The following is a 10,821-nucleotide window of genomic DNA, read 5'->3' on the forward strand; positions in this document are numbered from 1 at the left end:
AAATGCGAAATCTATGCCATGCATTTGTGACATGTTTGCAACCGGTTGCTTAATGCCATCAATCTAGCTAGAAGGAGAATAGGTAAATGAGTAGTTAGAATGAATGACCATTGTATTGAAATAGTTTTCCTTGCTTCTGTGTAACGTTGAAAGAAGTGAAATTAATAAAGAGCTTGAATTTCAAATTTTTCTTCCCTTTTGTTTCTGGGGTATATGTGATGATTACAAGACCTTCCTCTCTGCTGGTTTGATTGGAGCTTAAGATGTCTTGGTTGTCGGTCCTGCCTGAGTAATGGATTCTTTTAGACAGCGATTGGGAGAACCAATCCCATTTTCTCGGTGATTTCCTTGGAAAGATCGATAAAAAACAATGGATAAAACCTTAGCACTTAGTAGGTTCATGCATACATAAAGGAGTTGCATATGTTATTTTTGTGTGAATACTGCAGGTGATAAAATGGTCACCCCATTTTTTTAGTCAAGATGTAAGCTTCTGTCTTTAGTCAAAACGATCCGCTTTTATGTGTTTTCATTTATTGACCCAGGGGCAGGAGGCCCAAGTGCTAACCCAGCAAATAATTTCGAAAGAAAAGATTTATTGTCTTTTGTTGCCTCTGTGTGCAGAAAGCAAGAATCAATAAAGACGGAATTATCAGAGGCATTCATTAAAAAAAAGAGAGAGGGGATACATTAATTGGGAGCACAGGGCCCCGGAATACAGGAAACTGAATGGGAAAAGCAATAGCAACAACATTCATTCCAAGTGGGTGAATCATCAGACACCAATCCCTGCAAGACCCAGTTTCACCATTGAGAGTAGAACCAATCAATATATTCGGGTGTCACAGTGTCATGCATCACCCCTTGACCTAGGTACCAGGTGTTACGGTTTCGCCAACGATCAGCTAGATTGGTCAACAGACTCTGCGTCATGGGACTACTCTCAGAGTTATGGGACATGGGAACACGTTGAACAACACCATACTGGCGATTGATTCTGTCTGGGAAGTAGGCCATGGAACGATCAAGATTGGCATATAGCACATAACTGATGTTCATGCTCGCAGCTATAACCAGTCTAATTCTCCACCAAGGACATGTCCACCGGATCACGAGGTTATCGCCAAAATCAAACTGTCCTCGGGACCGGGGCCGAAAATTGGCAGGGCCATATGTTGGAATCAAACGAGCCGGGACTGGAGGAATCAGACTCAGCTTATCTAAAGCCCAAGCTTGCAACAACATCGGACAACCCCGATGGTGAACATTGAAATTGGTGACATGAAGGGCAGTGTCCCTAATCTAGCACATGGTCTCTCCCATGATCATCATAAAGACGGTGCGACGGTATACCTGCATATCACAGACAATGGTCAACAGTCGAAAATCTCCAACTCTAGGTTGGCGGTTCTTCATGGCATACATATTCAACAGCAGGAAGCAACAAGCCCGAACCCAAGAGGGGTTCGCATCCATGGGCATAGAGCCGCGATCTCGGTCAAATCATATCTAAGGCTTGGGGGTAAAGCGGGAGTCTCATTTTGTTCAGGGTGATGACCCATCACGACACACATTTCCTCGTAGGTCGGAGTTACTTTGGAATCTTCAAATTGGAAAACCATGGTGTTGGGGTTGAAGTACATGACGATCCAGGACAAGAAACTATGGTCAGGCTTCAAGTCTTTGAAGTATTTCAGCCAGGCTAGTTGGTTCATGGGGTGAATTTGCCACAGGTCATCAGGAATGGATTGAACAAAAGATGAAACTTGATTTCTGAAAGCCATGGAGGGAAGGGATTAAAAAAAGAGAGAGAGAGAGAGGGCTATTTTGAATGCTGGGGGATGAAGAGAACGAAGAGGGAAACTTCTATTTATAGGAGTGGAAAGGCCTCAGTGAATGCGACGCTATCACCATCTGGCATGGTACTTACTATGGTGGTTGGATGGGCATTTATGAGTAGACCACTCCGGTAGTTGGGCATTTATGCCTACATTAATAAGATGGACAGCTCTTATAATAGGATGGTTGAGCATTTATGTCTGCATTAACCAAGCTGGACCACTCCTGCAAATGAGTGGGACGTATCCTTTTTCTTTCTGTGATTTTTGTTCAGTTCTCGTTTTATTGCTTTTTGTCCTTTGTAAAGAAAAGTAGATGGGCATTCATGCCCGCATTAACCAAGTGGACCGCCCCGGCAGGTAAGTATTACATTTCATTTTTGTTCTTGATTAATTCTTATTTTATTTCCCCTTTGCAATAAATTGGTTAAGCATTAACGAGATGGACCACTCTTGCAAGTAAGTGGGGTACTTCCATTTTGTGTTTTTGTGTTTTTGTGTTTTGTTTATGCAAGAATAAAGTGAAGTCTCACAAATTGTAAATAATAAACATGTAAGTAATACTGTACTAAAAGAAAAGTAATAATACTGTAATAAAGGAAATGTAAATAATATTGTAAAATAAATATAAAAACACTAAAAATGTGCTCTGAGGAGCTACAAAATGTGATAAAAATACAATCAAAATGGATAGGACCAGCTAGCGTCGCTTCGGGCTGGGACCAGCCGCTGCCTGACCAACAGAGGATGGTGGAGGTGTCGAAGCATCGTCAGATGAAGAGCCATCATCATCATCATCATCCTCCTCGGAGAAATCCAAAGGAATCCCCTCCACCTCTAGTCTAGTCCGGAGCCTATCAACCTCCATCTGGAGACGTGCAACAGCACCGGACTGCCGGGACTGATGCCTCCATAGCCTCCCAATCTCCAACTCCTGTGAAAATAAAAAGATGGGTAAGAGAAATACACAAGACAAAAGGCAAACAAGCAAAAGAATGATACCCTCTTGTGGAGCTCTGGATACAGCTGGGCAATGTAGGACCGGGCGAAGCCGAACCTCTGGTATAGCTCTTGATATCTCTGAGCAGGCACCTGCAAGTGCAGAAAGACATCCAATAAAGAGTCATCCAGGTAAATATCTTTGACTTATTGAATTCATTTTTCCACTTACGTGTGTGGCATGCTCAGGATCCAGCTGTAGCGGTGGAGGAGCCTGCCTAAGGTCAGCAAGAATAATAATGGCCTGTCCGAGGCCCAGAGTAGGGTCCAGAGCAACCTCCATGCCCGGAGGGAAGGGGACATCGCCTAGCATGGCTCCCGCGGGCCCAGCAGGAACCTCAGCCTCCGCCTACGCCCTATAATACGCAGGGGTCCGGTGTCTCCTCCTATCTTGCATTAAGTTAGGACAAATGCAGTTAATTACTTGGCCAAAATGTTGGAAAACTCAAGATTGAAGGCAAAAGAGCTACTTGAGAGTACTCCCGGACCTCCGGCAATCTGGCCTGTTGTCGGGTGGTGAAGTAAGAGGCATAATCAATAGGGATTAGGAAGACATCGGCTGGCGAGCCATCATACTCCAGCAACTGGTCCTCCAGAGTCATCCCCTCCAAAATGCACATATGGTGAGGGGGAGCAGTAGGCACGCGCCTCTAAGCAGTGGCAACATGGATCTCGAAGAACCTCTCCCCCAAATAGTACCGGTCCAACCAGTAGCCCTGCAGCAAGACTCTAGACCGGGTAAGGGCCTCTGCCAAGGCACGAGGAGGATAGGCCGCCCAAGCATCTCCCTCCCATGGAGTCAGAAGGAGCTGCAAGGCAGAAAAGTCAGTAAATGAATAGTAAAAATGAAAGAAGACATGCTACTCAGAAAGTTCCTTGTGCTTACATCAGCTAAGGCCCTATCGTTAAGATAGCACGTCCAATAGTGTGGATCCTCAGAGCTGGAAAAAGTATGGTGGCGATGCGCCTGATACCGAGGAATCCGCCAAGCCTCAGCAGAAGTATCACTCTCCGGGCCGCCGGGATAGATCCGGTACTCATAGGCCCACACCTGTGACAAGATTCCAACAGCTAAGTGTAAATTCGAGTGATTGAAAAAATAATAATAAAGAAAGAAAATCAGAAGGACAGGTGTCTTACCTCAAGCGGGCGGAGGAACTGCCAGTTAGACTCATCGCTATCCCTGGTCCATACATCTAGACCATGGTAGAGATGAGCCAAAGCAAGAGAGGCCCAGTCATAGGAGCCGACAACGCTCAAGTCTCGTAAACAAGCCAGCACGGCGAGATCTCCCTTATTCTGGGAGGTGCACAGCAGCTGGGAGGAGATAATATAGAAGATAAAGGACCTCGCCGCCTGGTCCCTCTCCTCTCGAGTATAAGCAGTAACTGCGGGCCTGGCATCTGCAGGTAGCTCTCTCCATGCTGCCAATCTCGTGCAGATCCGCTCGGCCCAAAATTTGTAGACCACCTCATAGAAGACGTACCCGTGAGCCGTGTACTTGGTGTGAGTAGGAACACCGAGTAGGGTCCTAACAAGTTCAGCTCCCAGTGCGGCAGTCTGGTACCGAGAATCTAAAGGAGCAACCTAGCCATCGAACCCGAGCCCAGTGACGACAGTATAGTCAGTTGGAGTCAGGGTCATCTCTCCGAAACCGAATATGAATGAGTGGGTACAGTCGTTCCACCGCTCCATCAGCGCGTAGCGCATGGCGGGTGGAAATCGGGGCTGAGTCCGGCGAAGTCCAGCGGCATAATCGCCGAAATCAGCAGCAACGACTCTAGACCGCATCGGGGGTCCAATAAGTCCCAAAAAGCAGAGGCATCGGTCAAAGATCCGCCAGCACGGGCCTTACCCAGATCAACCTGTGTAAGAAAATTCATGCAAATAAAGAATTAAGACTAGCATTTGTTTATTTCTGTTTTTTATGGCAGGAAAATAGAGCGTTCAAGCTTCTGGCCAAGCACAGTTGCGTCACGCAACTGCAGCCGCGTCATGCAACTACGGAGTTGCGCCATGCAGCTTGTCAAAGCCACATCTTTTGAATAACAGTTGCGTCACGCAACTGTTCCTCCAAAGAACAGATGCGTCGAAGGTGAGACAGAAAAACCCTAGCATTCAATCTATCAATTTCTATGTTTTCTATGCGTTTACATGGCCTAAATAAGTCGCAATCAACATGGCGAAGCATTTCAAGATAGCAAACAAGGCATCAAAGCACACAAGAGAGGCAAAATTGAAATCTGAAGACAATAGGGTCGCTTCGCACAGTTGCGTCACGCAACTGTTCACACCAAAACAGCTGCGTCACGCGACTGCTTACAAGAACAGCTGCGTCATGCGACTGTTCACAAGAGAACAGCTGCGTCACGCAACTTCCTCCTGCGTGACGCTACTACCGACGCACAGACAGCACAAAATCATTCAAAAATCATTTGTAACACACCAAAAGCAAGAAATTCAAGTGTGAAATTACTGACCTTGGACTGGAAATCGCGTATCGCGTCGGTATCGTGTCGAACCGGGAAATCAGAGCCCAATAACGGGAGAAGCTGAAGAGGTCATGTCCCGGGTGTCAGAGCGTTACGGCTCATAGGTACTCGCTCACCCTCGAAAACCGGGATATCCGGGATCGGCCCCAGGGTGTCCATCTCGGGCATATAGGCAGAAGCAGGGATCTCGGGAAGTTGGGCCATGTTAGCTAAGGTTCAGAGTGTTTTGGAAGGTTTGAGAGTTTGAAAAGTGAAAAATGAAATGTTGAAAAGCTTATTTATAATAAGAAGTGAAAATGGGCCAAACCCATTAACACCCATTTAAGCCCAAAATGGCCCATCTAAGCAATTTGGAGTCAGTGTGCGGTTCGTATACTTCAGCAATTTTGTCTACTCACCACATGGGGGCAAGATCATCAAATTGCCCAAATTATCCTCAAGTAAGTTTTCTTTCAAACACCGCATTAGGAAGGGTATACCTAAAAATTTAGGACTAAAAATTTTTTGCCTAAATTTTTTCTAAAATTTTAAACAAATTTTGCAATAAAAATTAATAAAATTTTCAAGGTTTGCTTAAAGATAATATTTTTGGTTCCGAGTCAGAATTCTGGACTGGGGGCAAAAGTAAAATCTTTTGCCCTGACGCAAAATTTCAAAGTTTATGATTATTAATGCATAGGGGCATGTGACGCCCCAACATTTAACAAAGGCAAGAACTGTTTGCACACAGAAATTGCTCTTTTTCTCTTGAACAATTTTTCAAGCCAACCGGTGATGGTTTTTCGAAGCTGATAGGGCCCACTGAACAATGACGGTGTATTACGAAGCTGTTTAGATCGTTTTCTCGATTAGTGATGATGTATTGCGAAGCCGATCGAGTCAATCTTTTTACTGATTAGTGATGGTGTATTGCGAAGCTGATCAGGAAAATCTCAATGACCAACCGGTGATGGTTTCTCGAAGCTGATAGGTCCCACCGAGCAGTGATGGTGTATTACGAAGCTATTTGGATTCTTTTCCTGGTTAATGATGGTGAATTAAGAAGTTGATCAGGGCAATCAAAATCCTTCGAGCTAATCAAACCGAGCCTCGAAGGTATCTTCAGAGCCAATCAGACCGAGTTTTGGAGCTCGTTACCGATCCGACTGGAGCTAACAAAGTCGATCAAACTGAGCTTTGAATGCGACCAGATGATCAGGACAACCATTTCATCCAATCCAAGGTTGAAGGCGCGTCAATGGATCACTTTAACATTAATCGTTTATACAATTAATGATAAAGTGGGGGGGGGCAAACTGTTGACACGTGTCTTTATGCCCCCGCCTAACCCGATGAGGATACGAGGACGTAGAATGAGGGATCATGGTTATCCGGAAGTCTTTAAACCTAAGGATTTGATTTAAACCACTTTAAATGTGTCTCAAGTGCGTAAGAGTTGCGTCACACAGCTGTTAGGTGCGTGACGGTACTGTCGGCTGCGTCACGCAACTCCAATTAAGATGACGTCACCATGAAACGGTTTTTCATTCTGTTTGGGTACGTGGCAACGGTCCAGAAAGTGAGCTGCGTCACGCAGCTATCGAGTCCGTTACGCAACCGTCAGTTGCGTGGCGCAGCTATCCCCTGTTGCCCTACCTCTATAAATACAGCGTTTTTTATCTTATTCGGGACAAGAATTTGAGGGCGTAAAAACACACACTTGAGGCTAGGTTTTTCCACAGAAACTCTTCTGAGTTCCCTTGAAGAAAAACAGCCATTAGAGATTAATTAAGTTAAAACGAAAATCATAAAAAGGGAAGAAAAAAGAGAGAAAGAGGTGAGTGTTGAATCCTTGGAGACAAAGGCCTCTGGAACCCCTGAACCTTCATTCTCTAAGGCGTTCAAGCTGTTAACAATCCTCAATCTGAGGGTTAGGTAGTTCCCTAAAACTCTTCTTGGTATTTGTAGTTGTTTATTCATTGTTATTTATTTTATTGATGTTTTAGTAGTGTAATCTTAGTTAAACAGTATTCTGCCCACTCTTGGATGTTTTTAGATTATATTAAAGCATGTTTAAATAAAAGGAAAACGTAAAAAGGGTTTTTTGAAAAGTAAACACGGACCAGAGCAGTTGCGTCATGCAGCCAGTAGTTCTGTCACGGACCTGGCAGTTGCGTGACGGAATTGTTCATGTCCAAAACACAGTTGCTTTACCCAGATTAGTTGTGTCCCGCAGCTATTAGATCCGTAACGGATCTAGTGGTTGCATGACGAAACTGTTTGTATTCATAATTTTATTTTGTTTTTATTTTCTGTTTAGTATTATATTTTTAATTATGACGGTTGATGGATCTGGAAGTTTTCCAAATTATGAACAGCTGCGTCACGCAGCCATTGGATCCGTCACGCAACTGTTCTTCCATATAACAGCTGTGTGACATGACTGTTCTAGGGTTCCAGAAGCAGTTTTTGTTCGTTTAAAAACTTAACGAATTTTGTACAAAAAAATAAAGTTTAATTCTTGAAATAAATCTGAAAACGACCAATTGTGGGCAGATTGCAATTTAGCTAAGCTTAGAACATTAAAAGGTTAATTATGAATGATTTTGGGCTTTTGGCTTTTGGGTTTAATATTTTCAAGGTACAATGTATTCTTTAAGTTCGGTTTGTGGCCCGCCTTTAACCATAAAGCAAGAGCAGGTCTTTTGCTTATTTTGATTTAACTACTTTGGTTTGAATGGTTTGAATAATTATGGATGTAATGAATGAACTTATCTGGGACGATTAAATAATTTTCCACGTAGGAAATCGGTTCGTTTTATTCGGGTTGGGTTTGTATAAATAATTTGGCTTTTCTAAATTAAAATAAATTAGAAATCGTAGGTTAAAAGAGGCCGAATTTTCCTAGCGTCGGCTTCCAACGGGCCGACGTACCCAATTCCCTTACCTAGAATCGCCTTGGTGCGTTTGACCAGTTTTCAAAATAATTTGGCCTCACATAAAATTGGGTTTAACATGGAGTCATTTTTTTAAATAAAATTGAAAACGGTCCCATTGCCCAAAAAATGGGTGGCGACTCAAAATATTTTATAAGACCGATTTATCGGCATCGTATCTAATAAAATGTTTTATCACCACTTTTTCATAAAATCACTTTCCAAAAATAAATCGAGCGTTTTTCGGATCGCTCAGGGGCAAGACGAAAACAGATAATAGGAAATGTTATGATTGACGATGCTTTAGCTTTGAATGTTTGTCCATTGAAGCTTCTTTCAAAGTTCAAGATGGAAGTGTCTAATCTAGAATCTTCAAATGTTGTTATTTGATCTTACGACGACTCCAAGAGACAAGTAGAGGGCATATTCAAGACAGTTGTTAAAGTGGGGTCGATTGAAAAGGAGACAAATTTCATTATGATAGACATCCCCACTACATTTGCCTTACTGCTTGGGCACCCATGGTACCATCATTGGGAGGTGTGCTATTTACACTACACCAGAAGATCAAGTTTCCATTTAATGGTGAGATCATCACCATTCCTATTGCTAGTGAGAGAAGTGTAGCTACATTGAATATCAACAAGCAGGCCATTTTCCCATGGACTGGCTTTCAGATCGCAGTCCTAAGCACTCATAGGGGCCCACTGTCTCCAACATCATAAAGAAAATGAACTTTGAGGAAGAAAAAGGACTTAGAAAGAACCAATAGGGCATTATAGAATTACCAGAAATTCACACCCAGAGGAACTGCCTAGGCTTGGGTTTTAAGCAAGGAAGCGCATCAAAGAAAACTTTCGGCTGGTTGGACATGGATGGACGTTTCGTCCATTCGAGTGAGCATTCCTCTCCGTGTCTGCCAAAAGAGCCATATGAGGATAATGGGAAGACATGCCTAGCCCTAGAGATCTTTGTTGACATTATTGAGATCCTGGCGGTTAAACCCAAAAGACGAGAATTTGAGGAAGAGAAGGAAGAAAGGAAAGAACTAGAAGAGGAGGGGGTTGAGGGGCCAAGAGCGATCGAGGAAGAGGACAAGAAAGAGGAGCAAGCTACCTAACAAGAAGGAGAAAAGTGGAATAAGAAAACAAGCACCAAGGAAGAGAAAGAGGAGGCTGCGGATCAAGTGCTTAAGGTGATCCAAGCCTGTAATGAAGAAAGCTTTAAAGAAGCTGAAACCCCTTCTGATGTTGTGATTTCTATTAGTGATGAATCTAAGTGTAATAAACTATCTATGCTTTTTAATGAATGAATTTCAATTTTGCTTACTTGTTTGATGTCTTTCCTGATGGTTCCATTCATCGAGCATATAAGCTGATACGACACTAGCCAATTAACAAGTACTCTTGCAAATCAACAAGGAACATCTAGCGGAAAGCATGCAATCTCGGAAGTATCCGACAATCCCTTTAACCCCCAAGTACTCTTGAAGAGAGAAAGCAAGGAATTTAGAACAAGAATCAGAAACTTACCTTCAAGTACTCTTGAAAACAACTCGGAAATTCTTGGTGCAATTAATCTTGTAGAACTCACAAGCTTAACTACTAAGGATATTTTGGTTCTATGAAGAACACAATCTATTCTTGAAAGAACAAGAAGAAAACGTTTTGTTTTGATTTCAATTCAATGGTGGCTGCTGTGCAACTCTTACAACATTACAAGTAACCTAAGCTAACCCTAATTTAGCTATTAACTTAAGTTAGCCCAAGCTTATCCCTAATGTGGCCCAAATGGGCTTAATTAAATACAAGTCCAAGCTAACTACTTAAAACAATCCTGACTTAAACATTAACTAACTTAGGCTGGCCCTACTCTAGAAAATAAGCCCAACCAACCTTACACTTAATTAATTAAGTCCACTAAAAGAATTTAAACAAAATAGGGCAAATGGGCCGAAGGCCCTACACAACCCATACTTAAGCTCATAATAAGATAACAACCTCCTAAATTTGCCTAAGTATAGAATCATGTAAAATGCATCAAATGGCAGCCTCATTGCACGCCTCAAGCATCATAACAAGCTTTGGTGCTTCTTCAAGTTCAATCTCACATCTTGCATAATTATGATCTTGAAGCTCCAATGTGATTTGTTCTTGAGCAAATGCATTCAAGGCTGTTCGTAGCTTGGTTGCACGAGCTCTTGTGATTGGCCCCACGGGTAGAGCTAGAGGATCCTTCACCTTGCTTCCTTGATCCGTATCATTCCCTCCTGATACGGATCCACTACCACCAACCACCTATGGAGCTCAAGGAAACAAGGACCACAACAATGGCAATCCATTAGCACTTCCTAATGGACCAATTACAAGGAGCCGTGCAAAGAAGTATGGAGCAACCATGTCCTTATATATTCAAGAACAAATCACACAAGAGCTCCATGACCTTGCTTTCAACAAGTGCTATGAAGAACTTGAAGGAACACCTAAGTTTCTCACATTAATAGAAGCACAAGTTGAGTGGGAACCATGTTTGGATAGCACGCCCATGCAAGGTGGCACACCCCAGGCCATGCAAGCT

Source organism: Jatropha curcas, chromosome 1, assembly GCF_041381405.1.
Source record: "Jatropha curcas cultivar XTBG-Jc1 chromosome 1, XTBG_Jcur_1.0, whole genome shotgun sequence".
Taxonomy (NCBI): Eukaryota; Viridiplantae; Streptophyta; class Magnoliopsida; order Malpighiales; family Euphorbiaceae; genus Jatropha; species Jatropha curcas.